This window comes from Triticum dicoccoides, chromosome 2A, assembly GCF_002162155.2.
Source record: "Triticum dicoccoides isolate Atlit2015 ecotype Zavitan chromosome 2A, WEW_v2.0, whole genome shotgun sequence".
Lineage (NCBI taxonomy): Eukaryota > Viridiplantae > Streptophyta > Magnoliopsida > Poales > Poaceae > Triticum > Triticum dicoccoides.
Window position 1 is genome coordinate 608,529,961 of NC_041382.1, and position 20,403 is coordinate 608,550,363.

At 49.5% G+C, this 20,403-nt stretch overlaps 1 long non-coding RNA gene and 2 pseudogenes across 1 annotated transcript; 1 reads left to right on the forward strand and 2 right to left on the reverse strand.

The window, feature by feature from the left end:
* Nucleotides 1-4,521, forward strand: part of LOC119359674 — a 6,457-nt pseudogene extending 1,936 nt beyond the window's left edge.
* Nucleotides 4,522-7,778: 3,257 nt separating this feature from the next.
* On the reverse strand, nucleotides 7,779-8,519 carry LOC119357995 (annotated as a pseudogene).
* A 4,095-nt stretch (nucleotides 8,520-12,614) lies between these two features.
* On the reverse strand, nucleotides 12,615-13,099 carry LOC119359676. Its single transcript, XR_005172623.1, has 3 exons — nucleotides 13,044-13,099; nucleotides 12,750-12,959; nucleotides 12,615-12,660 (listed from the first exon to the last, which is right to left on the reverse strand). It is a non-coding gene; the product is annotated as an uncharacterized LOC119359676 (long non-coding RNA).
* Nucleotides 13,100-20,403: the final 7,304 nt, after the last annotated feature.

Consider the following 20,403-nt stretch of genomic DNA (forward strand, 5'->3'; position numbering starts at 1 on the left):
CCCCGAGTCCCCGACCAGTCCACCCTCCTCGATCCCCCTCGACTGGCGGCGGTAACGCAAGTCCTGGCTCCTGCTATGGCGAGGCCCCGACGCTGCTGTACCTCGTCGGCCTGATGAGCGGCGGCTGCGGCTGTAGCCCTGACCAGTCCACCGTCCTCGAGACCCCAAGTCCCCAACCCACCCTGTCTCGATCCGTCGACCGGCAGCGGTGTTGCAGCTCTGGCACTGCAATGGCGCGGCCCCGGCGGTCCTTTCCCTCCTCGACCTGATCCTCCTCTAGGGCCATGCATCGGCGATGCTTCCTCCCCATCACACGGTGGTGCTCCCTCCCCATCAGAAGGCGGCGCTCCCTCCCCATCTGACGGCGGCGCGCCCTCCCCATCCGACGCCGGCGACCGGCAGGTATGACCTTCTGTCCTCCTCTCTCTGTTGGTATGTTTATTGTTCCATTTAGGTTTTTTTTTGCTGCATAGTAGATTAATATTTGTGCTACTTTGTTTCTCTTGTGTGTTGTATTTTGTGGTAGGCATGACTAGTTTGTGGAGTCTAAGTGATGAAGTTCATGAAGAGGAAGAGGAGGATTATAATTCCAGTGTTGAACAGGGCAATGCTGCCACAAGTGCAAGGTTGGACCAGATCGTTGTGCCTGATCCTGCTCGTCGTCGTGCTGCGCCATCAGCTACTGCTACGGCAGCACCTCGCAGCAAGCGTACAAGGTTGAACCAAGAGGGACATGGACATGAAGCAAGTCAGCCGCCATCGCCACCGGCACCGCCAGGACCAAAGGTTACTACTGCTCCAAAATTAAGGTCAAAAGCATGGAAAAAGTTCACTAGGATTGAACAACCTAATCCTGATGAAGTAATGGCAGAGTGCAATATTTGTCATACTATACTTAGAGCGCCCTTGAAGAATGGAACATCTAGTTTGTTAAGGCATACTGCTCAAGTGCATCCACATAATACAAATGAAGTGAATAGCTATTTTCTAGAAACTGAAAAGAACGCGGATGGCTCACATTCAGTTAGGAACACAAAGTGACATGGAAACTATTAGAGCTGCAATCTCTATGTTCCTAGTTGGGGGTTCACATGCATTTAGTGTGATAGAAGAAGTGGGGTTCAAAAAAATGATTGGTGTTGCTTGTCCTCAGTTTAAGACTGTTAGTCGATACACAATTAGAAGGGATATCATGGCAATGTTTGAAAGAGTGAGGACTGAATTGAGAGAAATTATCAGCAACAGCCCTGGTAGAGTTAGCTTCACCACGAACAATTGGAAATCAGATGTGACAAAGTTTAGTTATATTTGTATTACTTGTCATTACGTTGATGATGCTTGGAGACTGAACAAAAGGATGATATGGTTTAAAAAGTTGAATCCACCTTATGATGGGGCTACAGTTGCTGATGAAGTCCATTTATGTTTTCGTGAGTGGAAGGTTGACACCAAAATAATGTGCATGACTCTTGATAATGCTGCATACAATGATTTAATGATCAACACTTTGAGAACTACATTGCTGCCTAAAAGTGTGTTACCATTGTTTGGAACTTTCTTTCAAGTCCGATGTTGTGCACACATTTTAAATCTGATTGTCCAAGCTGGTCTGAAACTTATTGATAAATCTGCTGACAAGATTAGAGAGGGCATTCAATATATCAAAATTTCTAGCAATCATATTCACAAGTTCTATGAAACTTAGTGAACTATGTTGTGGACTTATTGAACCCTGTTGCGGACTTGTCAAACTATGTTGCTTGTGTCTTTGGACTTGAGAAATATGCTGCTGTTATGTAATATTGTAATGAATGGATTACATGTATATGTATATGCTGTTGTTTTGTGAAATGCAGCTGTTTTGTGAAATATGTATATGCTGCTGTTTTGTGAAATATGATGTTGTAGTATATACCATGCTACTGTTTATAATGCTATTGTTTGCTGAAATATGTTGTTTCTGTAACTTGTTGTACATCAGGAGTTTTCGGGCTTCGGGTCGGGCTACGGGCTTCGGGCTTTTCAGCCGGGCCAGGCTCGGGCTTGTAAACGTGAATTTTTGTCGGGCTTTTCTCAGGCTCAGGCTTTACATTTTAGCACCGGGCTTTCTAGAGCCCGGCCCGGCCCGAGAGATGCCCGGGTTTACTTTAACGCCCGTGGTATGCTTCAATAATGCTACGACGGCAAGATGTTTGCTTCAATAATGTTGCAATGGCTGTGGCGGGTGCTTCGACAGGCGAGGTGATGCTACGACGGCAACGCCGCTACTTTGATGATGTTGTGACAACGTGCTCCGACGGCTGCGAAGATGTTACGACGAACCGCAATGGCGGCATGTTTCAAACGGTCACGGTGATGCTGCGACGATGTGCTTGGATGATCACGGCAATGCTCCAACGAAGGCCCAACTCCTTCAATGATGTTGCGACGGCGTTCTTTCCTGTCGTGGTAGTGTTGCGATGATGGCACGGCTGTTTCTACGGCTTCGACCACCGCGGCGGCGACGGCGATGGTAGAGGCGTCAAGGATGCTACTCTAAGCATTGCTATATCCAAGCAAAACAGGACTCCATAAGCTTGTGTTGAGATTATCTGCAGCATTGCAGCATCACGTACATGTGTAGGTACGTGCTAAGCACTACTAGCGAAGTACGTATATATAGAAGTGAAAGGAGCACTCAGCTTCAGGAGCCGCGATGGGTAGCGTAACTTCACGTAGTGACACCGAGACGCTCCGCACCACACGATCGCGTGCGTGCGATCGCACGGCGCCGGACGCGGCTGACGAAGCCAAGACTTCATCCGACTGTTTTTAATCGATTTCCTATGGAAATCGGATCCTAGTACGTGAAGTAGTCTCGATTAGGACGTGGGATGTGACTTGTATTCCAATCGTATAGTGGGCTCCTAATGCGAAACGGGATTCCTTCCCTGAGACGAGCTGGGTCACGTCGTTCGGATCAATATAAAGCAGCGACGGTCGCGACGGGAGTTGCACGCGCAACTAGTTAGGCATAGACATATTCGTGTCTGATTGATCGTGCGGAAGATGAGCAGTCATACGCTCTCGCTGCTGCTGGTGACGTTGATGGCACTGCTGGCGTTGACAACGGCAGCGGAGTACAATGTGGTGGACTATGGCGCGAGGCCCGATGGCGGGGCGGACTCGGCGGGGGCGTTCCTAGCCGCGTGGGGTGCGGCGTGCAACGACACGGGGCGCTCCGGCTCCCGGCCGGTGCTGCGTGTGCCGGCGGGCAGGTTCCTGCTTAGCCAGGCCTATTTCAAGGGGCCTTGCCGGAGCGCCGGCGTGGTCGTGGCCATTGACAAAAACGGCACCGTCTTCGCGCCGCCGGCAGTGGACAGCAGGGCGTGGATCATGTTCCACCACGCCGATGGTCTAGCGATCCGCGGCGGGACGCTAGACGGGAAGGGGCAGGAGTATTGGGCATGCAAGAAGGTCAGCAATTGCACCGGGCAAGGCCCCACGGTGAGTGATGACATGAACTTCTTGGTTTTTCTTTTTTGCAATGTGGTTGGGTTCAATTTCCTTGTGACGGGCGTTGGCCATACGTACGTACGATTGCAGACGCTCGACATTAGCCAGTCCAAGGGCGTGAGTGTGAAGCAGCTGACGCTGCTCAACAGCAAGGTATTCCACATGGCCATCTTCGACTGCGCCGGCGTGACGGTCCAAGGCATCCGGATCATCGCACCGGCCAACAGCCCCAACACCGACGGCATCCACGTCAGCCACTCCCGCCATGTGAGCATCCTCAACACCACCATCGGCACCGGCGACGATTGTGTCTCCATAGGGCCTGGCACCTCCAACGTGCTCATCAGGGACATCGAGTGCGGTCCGGGCCACGGAATCAGGTGCCACCTTCAGTTGCTAGTTCATCATCCATTATTGTGTTTGCTTGTGGTTTGCGCAACGTAGCATTGGTTTTGTGTATTCATTGGATGGACGATCGCAGCATCGGGAGTCTAGGGTGGCAGGACGGTGAGGAGGGGGTGAGGAACGTGACGGTGGAGATGGCGGTGCTGACGGGCACGACCAACGGCCTGCGGATCAAGACGTGGGCGATGCCCAACTCCGGCTCCGTCACAAACGTCTCCTTCTCACGGGTCACCATGAACCGTGTGGCCAACCCCATCCTCGTCGACCAGAACTACTGTCCCCGCAAGGTCGACTGCCCAGGCAATGTACGTCTCCTTCCCTACATGCATGCAACTACTACACGTGAACCAACCCATCGATCGACTATATCATGAGCTGTGTTGTTGTGTGTGCCTGCAGAGCTCGGGGGTGCAGATCAGCAACATATCATACACGGACATCGAGGGCACATCAGCGACGCCCGTTGCAGTGAAGTTCAACTGCAGCAGCACCAACCCCTGCAGCGGGATCAAGCTTAGGAACATTAGGCTGACGTACAAGCACAAGCGGCCGGCGCAGGCCAAGTGCGGAAATGCCGGCGGGTCCACGTCCGGAGAGGTCAGACCGCCGAGCTGCTTCTGACGATCGGAGTTCGCCGTCGGGCCGGAGAAGCGCGAGCATCTTATTGATTCGATGGTTTCTGTAAATACTTCTCTTGCACAGTTGCGTAAGATCAAAAAGAAAAAAAAACATGGTAGTGTGATCATTGCTTGGAGGATCTCAAAGCGACCCTTATATGTAGTCCAGGGTAGTAGTTTTAGCAGATTTGCTAATTCTCAATTGATTGAGACATAGTTAAACCACAATCAACGTCATAAATTTTGCGTGGTTGTTCTTGTAATTTTTTTTAGATTTTTTTTTGTTTTTTGAGATGGCTAATCTTTGTGTAAAATCTGATGGTTATAACTTGTGAGTGTATAGGTTTACGGGAGTCTGGATGTCCGTCTAACTAATCCGTGTTGTGTCGTTTGGCGGAAAGCGGCTTGATAAATTTTAGAATCAAGTGGCCTCACTTCTCTCCCCATTTATAACTCACCAAGAGCAGAAATATTTAACTCTCTTTTCCCGAGCTTGAGAGAGGCCTATGTCATCTTTGCCAACAGCCTCCTCAACTTGCTATCTATGTCAAACAACCGTTATCTTTAGCCTATAACATGCATATGTGTTGTTTTGTATGTTAGAACGATCAAAATGGCTTCTAACCGGCGAAATAAGAGTTCACATTATCACATAACTTGATTGAGATTTAACTTATTGAATTAGTAGATCTGTTGAAATAAACGAATGCAACCCGAGCGAGTGGCATGGAAAAATTAATTAGGCTTAGTTTAGCAGGGTATTTTCAAAACCGTAGTAATAGTAATCTAAAACATTAGGGTTAGTTTGGGTGAACGGTATATTTAAAACCGTGATAATGCACGAATACTTCAGTCCGTGAAAACTAGTATGCTTTAGAAGAAAAAACCTCTTTCTAAGATTGGTCTAAAAGATGGATAATGGCAAGTGAGAGACCGAGAGTGCATGTGTATTGTAGTGGCATTTTACAAGCCTGAGTTTTTGTACTGATATATTATTCATCAAGTGCCAAAATTTTAGTGGCCCGCCAAAATATTGATTTCGTGCATATGGTGCACTCAAGTTCATAACAGAACCAGTAACTCCAGGATGTGCACCACGCAATAGCAAAGGGAGCACATGAAGTAGCCTTATTTGAGATTAACAAAAACCAAACTTAGATATAAAAACGATCTATTTCACATGTGGCAATATATATAGCTAGCTGCCATGCAATACTAGTCGGTCATGCATGTCGTTTGACTAGAGTTTCTTCGGATTGATAGATTTTCGTTTCTTGCTGCCTTGATCAATCGGCGCGGACTTGACGCTGGTGGTAGCCGAGGCTGCAGGAGAAGGAGGAGGAGGAAGAGGAGGACTAGTAGGGGCGGCAGCAGGAGGGGGAGGAGGAGGAACGTGTTTGTCAATGTGGATGGTGAGGGGGGATGGTGAGGGGGACAATGTCGCCAGACAGATACGCTTTCGGCACCGACAGGGACGTAAACTCGTCCGGCCATGGCGTGCCAGCGGGCAGGGAGCTGCTTTTCATGACCAGTAACTCGAACGTCACCCTCGCGCCACTGCCGGTGTGCTCCACGGCGAGCTTGGACGAGAACTGCGGCGCGCCCGGTGCGTCACCGTCCGCCCTGACGCACACCAGCGACACCGCAGAGTCCTTGTCGCGCTCGGCCAAGACCACGAGGAACACGCTCCGATGCCGGTTGGCGGTTGGCCATGTCGTCCTGGTCGATGAGGACCTGCCAGCGCCGTGTCAGTGGCAGGCTTGTTGGCACAGGCCCCTGTACGTTGCTCTTTAGACGAGTTCTTTCTGTCGAGAGCACTTTTGTTTGTCGAGTCGGCCGAGTACTTTCTGTCGGGGATATACCCCTCGGCGTAAACCGGCCGGAAGTGTAACCCGGCCGGATTTGGCGGTTTATTGAAAGACCCCGCTGACACTTGGCGGTTTACTAGCGACCCGTCCTGACCTGGCGGTTTATAAGCCACCCGCCTGGTCATTATGACTCACTGGTGACTCGGCGGGCGGGTCAGATGGATGACAAGCCCAAGGCCCAGAAGGCCGGCTCATGTTATGGTGGGCCAGTTTAAGAGGAAAGGCGTGAGGAATATTTGTCTTACAAGGAGTTAAGACCTGGACTTGTATCTGGTTTGTATTAAAGATAGACTAGTCCTAATTTTAATAGGACTTCACATGTAACCCGCCCCTTCAACATATATAAAGAGGGGTAGGGTTCCCCAAAGAGGGACAAGTTACAAGCAACAAGAAACAATCTTAGGGCTAGTCACAAAGAGGAGAGCCGGTTTACAGCGACTCCCTCGTGATAATAATGAGACCTAGCCACAAACAGCATGTAGGGCTATTATCGGATGATGTTTCCTGAGGCCCGAAGCTGTGTAAACCCTTGTCTTGTGTGTTGATCCGTCCTGCGTCTCTCGTTCCATTCAACCACTCTCAAACTACCGCATAGATGCGTTGGTCTCATGACTAAGTCCTTACATTAGGACATCTGCCGTGACAATTTCACGACACTTTCCGATCGTACACAAACTGTACGTACAGAACTAACTGATGCTAGCAAGTAGGCTGGCTAGTAGGTGGATGCTTATGTGGTGGCTAGCTAAGAACTACGCAACGCTGAAGGGTTGATCGATTCGAACTAGCACAAGTCGCCGAGAACACACGTAGCGATTTATGGCAACAGGTGCTTGCGTGTCGCACCTGTGTTTTATTTCCTTTTGATCTAGACGGAGGAATTGCAACACCTTCATCATCGGCATCGGTGCTCCCGCTGCCGCCGTCACGATCTCCTTACCTGTGTTCGACATGATCCTTTGAGTGCTTTTCAAAGATCACGACCGACCAAACCAAGCTCTGAATACCAAATGTTGGCTACAGGCCTGACTCGACGAGTACTTTCCGTCGAGACGACTTCGTACGCAGCAGCCGCTAGCGACACTAGCCAGCCAATTGTCCGTCAGATGAGATGCGTACGTACACCAGGAGCAAGCAGGCAGACTAGCTGGTGGATGGATTCCTCACGTACGTAGCTAGGTAACTAGTACACGCACAAACCAAACAACCAGCCGCCGGCGCCTTCGATCGTAACTAGCACAACTCGCGGAGACACACGAACACGCACGCGATATTATGGCCACGGGAGCGTGTCGCTCCCGTTTGATTGCTTTGTATTGATCTGAGTTCCAGATTACAGGGGTATCTGTACGTATATATAGTAGCTAACCAAAAGTTACTACTAATCCTATACCTACACGGCTACGTAGTGACGGTTCAAGTCCGAGCCGGACTGGACAACCTGGTTAATTCCAACAAGGCTGAGCCTCCCCGTCTGGCCGTAGCGCATGAGGATGACTTGGCGGGAGTGGTTCGTGGAGATGTGGTCGAGGAGCATCTCCCGGGAGCCTGAGAAGTCGCAGCCGCCGCCGCCCGAAGGCCCGTCGCGCTCAGGGGTAGCAGGGCGCGTGCTGGCACGCGCAGCGGTGGTCCACGGAGTCGTGGTAGACGACGAGCCCCGCCTCGCAGCCGAACTTGACGTAGTCGCACATCAGCTTGACGGCGGCAGCGTAGGCGTCTGCCAGGCGGCAGTGGGCGGCAACGCGGCCGCAGTCCTCGCCGTGCGCGCCGTGGCAGGACGAGCACATCAGATGCCCGTCGTCGCACTGCAATTTATTATACTAATATGTAACGATCAAGACCAACAGTCGTTCCGATGGCAAGGGGTAATAATCACCATGACTCTAATCGATCTGTAAATAAGCTACTCGATCTAAGATTCAAGTTGATAATCAGTAGTGTACCGCGAAGATAGGCGGTTTGAGGGGAGGTGGCAGGCATGGCAGTCCAAGAGCTCCGGTGCCCTGCACTTTTCGAAGATGAGGAAGGGCGGCACGTCGAGGGCAGGCTGTCGCTGCGGCTTGACTTCCACGGGAACCACGGCCAGAGCTCTGTCTCCTCCACCGCCACCGTCGCCGCTGCTGCCATGAGCCATTTCTCCTCTGACTTAGCTTGCTTGACAGGGTCAAAGATCGCACGCATAAATGATTCTTGAGACTGATATAGTGGCGAGGCCGAGTGGAGAACCCAACAGCCGTACGTCCGCTCCACATTGACATTGACATATTCAACAGGTACAAGCCTATGATGCTATACTGTGACAACAAAGCTGCTATTAACATTGCTAATAGCCCTGTTCAGCATGATCGAACCAAGCACATAGAGATTGATCGTCACTTCATCGAGGAGAAGCTTGATAGGGGAGTTGTTTGCCTTCCATACGTAACTTCAGCAAGTCAAGTAGCGGATGTTCGTAGCAAAGGACTCCCAGAAAAAACATTTTCCATGTTTTGTAGCAAGATGGTCTGTAGGATATATTTTCCCCATCTTGAGGGGAAGTGTTGGTGTATGAATACTGTAATTAGGTGACTTCTTAGGGACTAAAATGTAAATTGTATAAACAAATATAAATGAGTACAGAGAGAAGGGATCGATGTGGAACGATCCAGAGTGTCCCCAAATCCCCTTCATGCTCCCTCAAATCCCTAGCTCAAATCACTCAAATCTCATATGATTTTCAACAGTAGGGAACAACCAGCATGTATGACGGGAGGATTCTAACGGCGATAGAGACGCAGTACACCATGGGCCTGAGCTTCCATGGGATTCACGACGGAATCGGTAGGCTACTCCAGGAACACCCCTTGAGGTGCTGGAGGCCCCCCTTGAGAAGGTTATCCAAGAAGAAGAAAAACCGCATCATGAGATCTTGGACCATCTGGTTTTAGTTTGCAAGTTACTGGACTAGACCAGTCCCATCATGCAAGTTTGTGTCCCCATAGTGTAACCTCTTAAAAAGGATCAAAGTATGATGTCCGTTCTACAATAAGTTGATAGTTGAGCTCCTATCCTTTTAGGATAACATAAATGAACCAGGTCATTAAAATAGACCATACAAGATAGAGATATACGAGTTAGAGTGCTCGGCCCCCGTGTTGCCTAACCCATGCGACGTGGGCGGGAGCCCCTGATACGTCTCCAACGTGTCTATAATTTTTGATTGCTCCATGCTATATTATCTACTGTTTTGGGCAAAATTGGGCTTTATTATCCACTTTTATATTATTTTTGGGACTAACCTATTAACCGGAGGCCCAGCCCAGATTTGCTGTTTTTTGCCTATTTCAGTGTTTCGAAGAAAAGGAATATCAAACGGAGTCGAAACACAATGAAATCAACTGGAGAAGTTATTTTTGAAAGGAAAGCTACCGAATGGACTTGGACCCCACGTCAGGAGATAAGGGAGGTGCTCACGAGGGTGGGGCCCCCCTAGGGCGCGCCCCCTGCCTCGTGGGCCCCCCCGAAGCTCCACCGACGTACTTCCTGCACCCATATATACCTACGTACCCTAAAACTTCCAGAACAGAGATTAGATCGGGAGTTCCGCCGCCGCAAGCCTCTGTAGCCACCAAAAGTCAATCGGGACCCTGTTCCGGCACCCTGCCGGAGGGGGGAACCCTCACCGGTGGCCATCTTCATCATCCCGGCGCTCTCCTTGACGAGGAGGGAGTAGTTCACCCTCAGGGCTGAGGGTATGTATCGGTAGCTATGTGTTTGATCTCTCTCTCTCGTGTTCTTGATTTGGCACGATCTTGATGTATCGCGAGCTTTGCTATTATAGTTGGATCTTATGTTTCTTCTCCCCCTCTACTCTCTTGTAATGGATTGAGTTTTCCCTTTGAAGTTATCTTATCGGATTGAGTCTTTAAAGATTTGAGAACACTTGATGTATGTCTTGCCGTGCGTATCTTTGGTGACAATGGGATATCACGTGATTTACTTGATGTATGTTTTGGTGATCAACTTGCGGGTTCCGCCCATGAACCTATGCATAGGGGTTGGCACACGTTTTCGTCGTGATTCTCCGGTAGAAACTTTGGGGCACTCTTTGAGGTTCTATGTGTTGGTTTGAGTAGATGAATTGAGATTGTGTGATGCATATCGTATAATCATGCCCATGGATACTTGAGGTGACATTGGAGTATCTAGGTGACATTAGGGTTTTGGTTGATTTGTGTCTTAAGGTGTTATTCTAGTACGAACTCTAGGGCTGTTTGTGACACTTATAGGAATAGCCCAGCGGATTGATTGGAAAGAATAACTTTGAGGTGGTTTCGTACCCTACCACAATCTCTTCGTTTGTTCTCCGCTATTAGTGACTTTAGAGTGACTCTTTGTTGCATGTTGAGGGATAGTTATATGATTCAATTATGTTATTATTGTTGAGAGAACTTGCACTAGTGAAAGTATGAACCCTAGGCCTTGTTTCCTATCATTGCAATACCGTTTATGCTCACTTTTACCACTTGTTACCTTGTTGTTTTTATATTTTCAGTTTACAAAAAATCTATATCTACCATCCATATTGTACTTGTATCACCATCTCTTCGCCGAACTAGTGCACATATACATTTTACCATTGTATTGGGTGTGTTGGGGACACAAGAGACTCTGTGCTATTTGGTTGTAGGGTTGTTTAAGAGAGACCATCTTCATCCTACGCCTCCCACGGATTGATAAACCTTAGTTCATCCACTTGAGGGAAATTTGCTACTGTCCTACAAACCTCGGCACTTGGAGGCCCAACAACGTTTACAAGAAGAAGGTTGCGTAGTAGACATCAGCCCCCTCCCCCATCACGCCGCCATCGGCCACCCCTCCTCCAGCTACTCCCCTCGTCGCCGCCGAAGGCCACCACCGAGTGAAGCTCACATAGTGGAGGCGGCGAGTGAAGGAGGGTCTCCCCTGCTGCGCGGCTCTCCTCGTGTGGGCCTTGTGGCTGGCGGCCTGCCTCTTGATGGTCCGTTAGCGCCTCTTCCAGTGGCCAACGACGTGTCTCCTCAAGGCGGACCCGGTGGCTCTGCTCCGTCTCACGCTCTTGGTGGTGCCGCTCCTCGTGTCTTCTTCTGGTTGCGGATTTGGCATCGCCGCCATGGTTCCTTCCGGTCGTCGTCTCCGGCAGTGCCAGGTGCGGCTTGTTGCCCCCATCCACTACCGGAATCGCACCCTATGACGACGGCCAGGCCCGTCAGCATAGGCCTGAGTCCCGTCGGGATAGGCCTATGCCGACGGCCCCCGTTGGCATAGGGCCGTCAGCAACATATGCGTCGGCACAGCCAGGGAGGCCGTCGGCACAGAAAAGCCGTCGGCATATATGATACGCCGACGGGGGCCGTACATCTATGCCGACGGCCCCGGCCGTCGGCAATGATCACGCCTAACGGCGGCCGCCGTCAAGTCTGCCCAACCACTGGTTGCCACGTGGCACCCCTATGCCGACGGCCTAGCCGTCGGCTTAGTCAAAAACTATGCCGACGGCTAGACCGTCAGCATAGGTGTGCCACGTGGCGACCAGCTGCTGCTCGTGGACCGGGGCTATGCCGACGGCTGGGCCGTCGGCATAGTTTGAAACTAAGCCGACGGCCAGGCCGTCGGCATAGTCCTTCATACAGAGCTCCCAGTAGCTGACACGTGGGCGCCTATGCCGACGGCCTAGCCGTCGGCTTAGTTTCAAACTATGCCAACGGCTAGGCCGTCGGCATAGGCGCCCATGTGTCAGCTACTGGGAGCTCACGCTAGCCCTATGCCGATGGCCTAGCCGTCGGCATAGTTTGCTTTTGCTTTTTTTTTCTTTTTTCTGTTTGTTTTCAGATCAATTCAATTCAAATAGCAGCACATATCAGCAGATATATATGATGGCATAGACATATAAAACACAACGGGATATCATCCGGCACCATCACAACAATATATGCATAAGCATCATCACACACAAGTCTCTAAATGAACATCATCACAACCAACATAAGCATAAGCATATAGAGAAGCACACAAGTCATCTAAATGATCATCACCACACACAAGTCATCTCAAGCATCATCACCACACAAGGATCATCGAGCACCGTGGAGGTCGTCACCGCCAAGACGGCCAAAGCCCAGGTCGTCACTGCTAGCGACAGCGCTACCGCCAAGACCGCCTCCACCTCCTCCTCCGCCTCCGTGGATCGGAGTGGTTGGGCTCCGTGTCTCCGGAGTGCTGCGAAGACCACCGCCAACGGTAGATCCACCTGTTCCCTGCATGTTGAAAAGACATATGCACGGGATCTATGACTGTATTGAAAGGCATGACATGCTTTGGGTGAATAGATTGGAGATGAACTAACCGGCGAGGGGCCAGCGTTCTGTGCCACAAACTCCTCAAAGCTCATCAGCACTGGTTGTGCTAGAGGGCATTGTGCTGTAGGGAAGTGAGGACACCTGTCGGCCGCCATATCCTGAAAAGCCTGCTGCATCTGGCTATCCCTCTGCACTTGGTGTTCATAAAGCCTCTGATGCCACGCCATGGTCTCCTGGCGTGTGTACTCCATGTAGGCCTATGGTATGACATAATGGAACTCATAAAACTACTAAATGCGGAAAATGAAGTGAGAAATGAAGATAAGAGGGAAAATAATTACAGATTGTTGCTCCTGAAAGAGGGACTGTGTACTAGTCACTGGCTGGCTCGTGCGCTGGCTCAGACTCGGGTCGATCCGACGAAGCTGTGTGTAGGAGATACTAGGAGTGATCACAGCATCGAGAACCGCGTCCCGACCGTGCTCCTTGGGCCCCATCCTCACCACCGCCATGTCGTCCAGAGGCGCCGCAATGGGGTCAGGTGTGTCAGGATGTAACTCCAGATACGCTTCGGAGTAGGCCTTCTTCCTCCCTGCGGTCTTCTTGCCGTAGTACTTGGGCTCGCCAGGCTTGGGATCCTTCCGCGTATGGGCGATCTCCCACGCCTGCATGTGTGAGAGCGGCCGCTTCAGTTTCTCCTCCTGCACCACCAAACAGAGATTAGTCATACATAAGAAAGTGATGGTAAATAGAAGAAGAAGAATGTTTAATGGGGTTAGTCATACATTAACTGCCTTGTGGAGATAGTGGTTTCGGTTTCCCTGAGCATGTACTCCCTCCGTCCCTCTATTAGCCTTATTTTGGGTTCTCATAGCCGCCCAGGCTCCAGCCTCATCACACCAAAGATCCACCAATGCCGCCCAGGACTCGTCTTTTCCATAACACCAATTTGGACACACCTACATAATAAAAGCATAATGGCATGTAGGTGTGTCCAAATTGGTGTTATGGAAGCATAAAGCATAAAGCATAATGTACCACAAGGTAATGAAAGCATAATGAAAAATCTTTTATACTTACCGCCAAGAACTCGGGCCTCTCCAAGGTAATGCCCATCCTTCGCGATTCTTCCTTGGTCATCTTCACACCAAGATAGTCGTGGTAGTATGTGGAGATGGCCACATAGCGCACCTCGTACTGCATCTGGCGGGCCTTCTTCTTGCATTGGCGCAGCACGATCTGGTCCGCTCTAGCCCTGTGCTCCGGAAGAACTCGATAGAATTTCTACAATCATGCATGAAACAAGAACGGGAGAAGCCATGAGTTAAATCATTCATGAAACTAGAATGGACTTGTGATTCTGAAGAGAACTCACCCAGAAAGTAGTGATCACGGCCTTGGCATGGGTCTCATGGTCCGCATGGCGGGCCGCTTCCCAGTGGTCCCAGCTCGTGGCCAAAACCCGATGGTCCGGCTGCCTGACTGGATCAGGACAGTACAACCCCGGCCAATATAACTTCAGCAAGACGGTGATGAGGCCGTTGGGAATACGGACCCCTTTAGAATATATCCAGTTGCTGCAAAAGAATGAACTATTAGCATGTGACAAGAAAAATAAATAACAACCGGAATAAGCATGTGACAAGCAACATAATGAACCACTTACTCTTTTCCCGTGGGCTCAATGAGACACTTCTGCTCCTCAGTAGCAGGAACCTGCTTTGGTAGCTTTGCGTTGCCACGTAGCCACCCCTTCATGTCAACCCCCTTCCCGTCACCACCATCATCCCCGCCACCACCCTCCTCCTCGCCTGCCTCCCCCTCCCCAACCTCCTTCCCAACCTCCTCCTCCTCCTCCTCACCTGCCTCCTCCTCCACCTCCTCCTCCTCCTCCTCCTCCACCACCTCCTCCTCCTTCTCCTCCTCCTCCCTAGAGTGTACCTCACTAGAGGAGGGTACCTCACTAGAGGAGGGCTTCGAAGACAACACCCCTAAGTCGGTGAGGGTGCGCTGTTTCTGGCCGCGACCCCCTGTAGTGGCTCTCCCCCCAGCACCTCATCCTCTAGAGGCTCTCCCCCCGCCCCCTCCTCCTCTAGGGGCACCTCTCCCTCGACCTCCTGTGATGAGTCATCGTCAAGTAGCCGAGGGGGAGGATTACGTGCTCGACCACTCCGACTAGGCAGGCCGACGACCTTGCGTAGGAAACCCATGCCGTCGGCCTTCCCCTTGCCCATGTTCCACGAACCTGCATTGAAAAGAGAAAAAGCAATTAGTAAATTAATGAAATGAAGGAAAAGGCATGATAATAAACACATTAATAAAAATGCATAAAAAGGCATATTCCTAAACTATAGAAAAAAATACTTGAAACGTACATCTGCTAGAACCCATATGAATCATCACTGTTGTAACCTCTTTCTCGGTCCGTCTCATCATCACTATCAATCATATCATCTTCATTGTCCGACGGAGGTGGAGGCTCTTCCTCGTCGTCAGCGTCTTCGTCTAACTTTTCTAGCATAAGTATGTCATTTTCATTGACAATGGTCTCACCATCATTCCGTGCATCGTCGATGTTGGGTCCACATCATCATCATCCAATGGTCTAGCGTCATCGTTTCTAACCACATCATCATCATCATCATCAGGTTGCTCTTGATAGAACACTCCCTCGTATGTCATGGGGTTAATGTTGTAGTAATCGTCTTCATTCGGGTCTGGTAGCTTACCATGTGGCGACACCTTGAACACAACTTCCCAACCCTTTAGATACACTTTTTGGCATGGGTAAGGCAGATAATATACTTGTGTAGCTTGGGTAGCCGCAATGAAGAGATCGGCTCCGGCATAGACGGTTGATGGTTTAACTTCGACCAAACCAATGGAAGGCGTATGTTTTACCCCCTCCCGCGGATCGAACCATCGGCATTTGAACACAGGCAGACTTAGGGTCTCACGCCCCTGGCGGAATTTAACCTCGTATATATTTTGTACCCTTCCGTAGTAGTCTACTGAATTTTGACCGGGGGTGTACACTCCTAGTTTTGGGATCGAGGCGGCTGTTTTGGTGCTCCTCTGTATGGAAGCGATACCCATTCACATCATACTTTTTACATGTCATGACGGCAGGGTCAAAACCCATGGAAACCCATCTCAATTCATCATCCATAGATATGTTCGGATCTTTTCCCTACAAGTATAATGGAAATTGTTGCGTGCATTAGTTCGGTTAACTAATAAATGTTGAAGTAGGTATTTAATAGGGGAGTGTGGAAAATTACTTTGTCCATGAACCAAGCAACAAAATTTTTACGTCCAGGGTTTCCATGACGGAGAAGAGTAAGTGCCTCTGCCTCAGTAGGAGGATTCACTCCCGTCCATTCCTCTTGAACGAAATCACTAAAAAAAGATAAGCGATGTTAGACCGGGACTAAGTGAACATGAAACATGATGATGTGGAAGACATAAAGGAATGTGTAGTGGTATTACCTCATCCACACTTCCTCAACTTCCTTGATGTTGTGCAAGATATAGAACATGAGGTCCTCCCACTCTTGTCGTGGCATGTTATAAGATTTCGAGGCCCCAGCCCTCCCACCTTGCGCGTTGAATAGATCGAGTCTGGGTTGATACTTGGGCTCTTCTATATTGTATCGAGGCACCTTGTTATGCAGATGGGGAACGTGGTCTGGATAGTATGATGTCCTGAGGTCTGACACCTCCTCTAGGACAACTGCCTCAACTATGGAAGCTTCAATCTTAGCTTTGTTTCCACATTTCCGTCGAAGATGCTTGTTCTGCCTCTCAGGGCCGTACTGCCAGCGATTTTGCACAGGGCCCCCCAACAATACCTCGTTCGTGAGGTGCAGAATGAGATGTGTCATCGGAGTAAAGAAGCCTGGCGGAAAGATCTTCTCTAGCTTGACTATCAACTCCGGTGCCTTCTTATGCAATTTTTCAATCACCTCTTTACTTACTTCTTTAGCACAGAGCGTGCGGAAGAAATGGCTAAGCTCGGCAAGCACTCGCCAGACATGCTCGGGGACATAGCCTCGAACCATCACCGGCATTATCCGCTCAATCCACACATGGTAGTCATGACTCTTCAGGCCGGTCACTTTGCCCGTTGAAAGATTAACTCCCTTACTTATATTCGATGCATAACCATCGGTGAAGTTCAAAATTTGTTTCAGCCAGATAAGTACTTCTTTTTTTCTGGCGGTTTAAGGACAAAGTCAGCATCTGGCTTGAACCAGTTTTTTCGACCGCCTGTGGGAGGCTTCATGTTCAGGCGTGGTCTATCACAAATTCTCTGTTGATCGGCTCTAGCTTTTACGTTATCCTTCGTCTTATCAGGAATGTTGAGGATCGTGTGGAAAAGGGACTCTGCCACATTCTTTTCGGTGTGCATCACATCAATATTGTAAGGAAGTTTGAGGTCCTTGAAATAGGGAAGCTGCGAGAAGGGGGTAATGTGCATCCAGTTGTGCGTCTCACCATATCCCTCGAAGCCTTTGGCTTTGGCTTTGGCTTTTCCTTTGACTTTAGGCTTGAGAGCTTTTAGCTGAGCAAGAACATCTGCCCCCGAAAATGTTGGAATCTCGGTTACTTCATGAACAACCCGGCCTTTCATGAAGTTCTTCTTGTCTTTCCTGTCTGGATGGTCTAGAGGGAGGAACTGTCGATGCAGGTCAAAGGCTACATACTTGCCACCCTTACTCAGCCAAATCATTCGCAGAGCCTGCATGCACACTGGGCATGGCATCTTACCACTTGTACACCATCCACAGAATAGAGCATAGCCGGGAAAGTCATGCATGCAATAGTGCAACCAAACTTTCATCAAGAAATTTCTCTGCAGATCCCAGTCGTATGTCAACCTCGGAAAGTACAAAGAATGGTGCAAAGCATCCACAAGCGGCTGCATAAACACACCCAATTGCTTCCCCGGGTAGTCAGGCCCTGGAATGATGAGCGACAAGAACATGGTCTTCCGTTGCATTAGGGCACCGGGAGGAAGATTGAGCGAAATTACAAACACAGGCCAGCAGCTGTATGGATTGGACGACATACCATATGGATTCAACCCATCACCTGATATGGCTATTCTGACATTCCCAGCCTCGGCTGCTTCCTCGGGGTATTCTTCATCGAATGACTTCCATGCTTCCCCTCCCGATGGATGTACGATTTTTTTGGATTGTACCTTATACCTTCCTTGTGCCACTTCATCATTTTGGCAGACTCCTTCGTGATGAAAAGGCGCTGCAGTCTTTTTATAAAATCAAGATATCGAAGAACCTTAACGGGGATGGTTAGCTGCTTTTTCTCACCATCCTCACCGACCACCTCAATGTACCGAGACGAACCGCACTTCCTACAGTACTTGTCATCCGCATACTCGTGCCTAAACAAAAGGCAATTCTTCGGGCAAACATCTATTTTCTCATAATCCATAGAGAGTGCCTTCATGATTTTCTTTGTACCGTACATGCTTTTCAGCAGTTCATGACCCTCAGGGAGGCTGTTAGCCCATACTCCCAGGAATGCTTCGAAGCATTTCTGGCTACAGCCGTACTCAGCCTTGACTGCAATCAGTTGCGAGATGGCATCCAGCTGAGATATTTTCACACCCGCATAAAGAGGTTTCTTCGACGAGGCCAAGACCTCCAAGAAGGCCTTTGTGGTTGCCTCCGGCTCCTCCGGTTCATTCTCTGAAGGTGTCGCGTTTGCCATTTCTGCAACAATGACATCATCTAGCATGTCCCTGGCCCCGTCGTCCTCATATCCATCGATGTGTTGTCGCATCACCTCCTCTCTACCACGGTCCTGCTCGGCTATGTTTATCGGCGGCATGTCAAAGTTTGGCATATATCCGTGCGTGCGAAGGTGCTCACTCATGTCCGTCTGATTTCTACGGTGACGTCTGGCACATCTCGCACAGGGGCATGGTGGGATAATTCTCATTGGACGACGGAATATCTCCTTCAAATACACATCGGTTTTCGCGATCCACTCTGATGTTACTCGATTCCGACGGATAAAACCACTGTACATCCACTGATTATCTGACATCCTCTGCTTTTTTGCATCCCACACAACATAATTAAGAATTCACTTAAATTAATCACATCAAATTTTCAGTTTCTACCGTGTTTAATCCACCTACATCTCTAATAGGTAAAGATGGATCCTAATCCCACCCGAGGATGTGTAGATTGAGTACGTTCTCCATTCTACCCCGTTCCGAGACAAAATTTCGGCAGCACCTCCCCGTTGTTCTCCAGATACACGTCTCGGAAAATAGCCGAGAGAATGTGCTCCAGAGAACAATGGGGAGGCGCCGCCGAAATCCTGTCTCGGAACGGGGTAGAACATGGAGAACATACCCAATCTACACATCCTCGGGCTGTCCGTGGAAAACGCTAGACAATCCAAAAGAGCTGTGGTGATAAATATGCAATTGAATGCATATTTATCCATGCAATCCTTTCGGACGGGAGACGCCTAGGTTATGTCAGTTGACTTGAGAATGAAATCTAGTGATATGAAAAAATGGAGGAGATAGACTTATAGCTCACCCTCGGCTGTAGAGGAAGTAGTCGAACAGCAGAGGGATGCTCAGGGGGACCAACGCGTCGTACAATGGTCACTCCGATGAAATGCGACACCACAAAGCCTGCAAAATCCATCGCGATAAAAAATTGGAACATCACAACTCATAGAACATCACAATATCATCATCATCGTCTAACAATCATCGAATCATAAAAAAACATCATCATCATCTAAAAATTATCGAAGCATAAAAAAACACCATCATCTATCATCAACATCATCATCTACCAATCATCTATCACCGAAAGAACAACTAAGATCATCACATCTCAGTAAAGTGTCAAACTTTTGTCTTCTATTTTTTAGCAAGATCATCATGAGTATCATTTTTTTAGCAAGATCATCACATCTTAGTAAGTCTCAAAATTTTGTCTTCAATTATTTTATCAAGATCATTATGAGTATCAAAATATAACAAGATCATCACATCTCAGTCAAGTGTCAAATTTTGTCCAACATCCATCCATCCATTCATCTATCATTAACTTTACCAACATACATTCGTCAACATGACCTAACATTAAATATATGACAAACAAAGTTTCTAAAAAAATTCACCGACATTACATCCATCCACCATTTATGATTCTAACAACATCCATGAATCCATCTAAGAAAAATTTATCCATACATCCATCGACCTAAAAACTATCTATCCATCCATTCATCTAACTATCTATTTATCTAACTATCTATCCATCCATTCATCTAACTATCTATCCATCCATTCATCTAGCAGCACAATAGCGGTAGGGGAGCAACAGCAGCAGCGGGGGGAGCGGCAGGATGACGGGGGAGCTCACCGAGGGGGCAGGGGACGTGGTGGCGGAGGTGGTGTCGGAGGGGCCGGCAACGGGTGGCGGAGCGTGGGCGGCTGGGGGCTCCCCGGTGCTCACCAGCAGCAGAGGAGGGCCGGGAAGGGGGCGTCGGACCGCCGGAGCCGTGGCCGCAGCCAGCTCACCACGAGCAGGAGGGTTGAGAAGGGGGCGAGGACGACGGGGCCAGTCCCGGGATGGGGCGGCCGGGAACGACCAGCGGCGATGCGGGGCGGGCGGGGATGGTTGGCGGCGGTGCGGGGCGAGA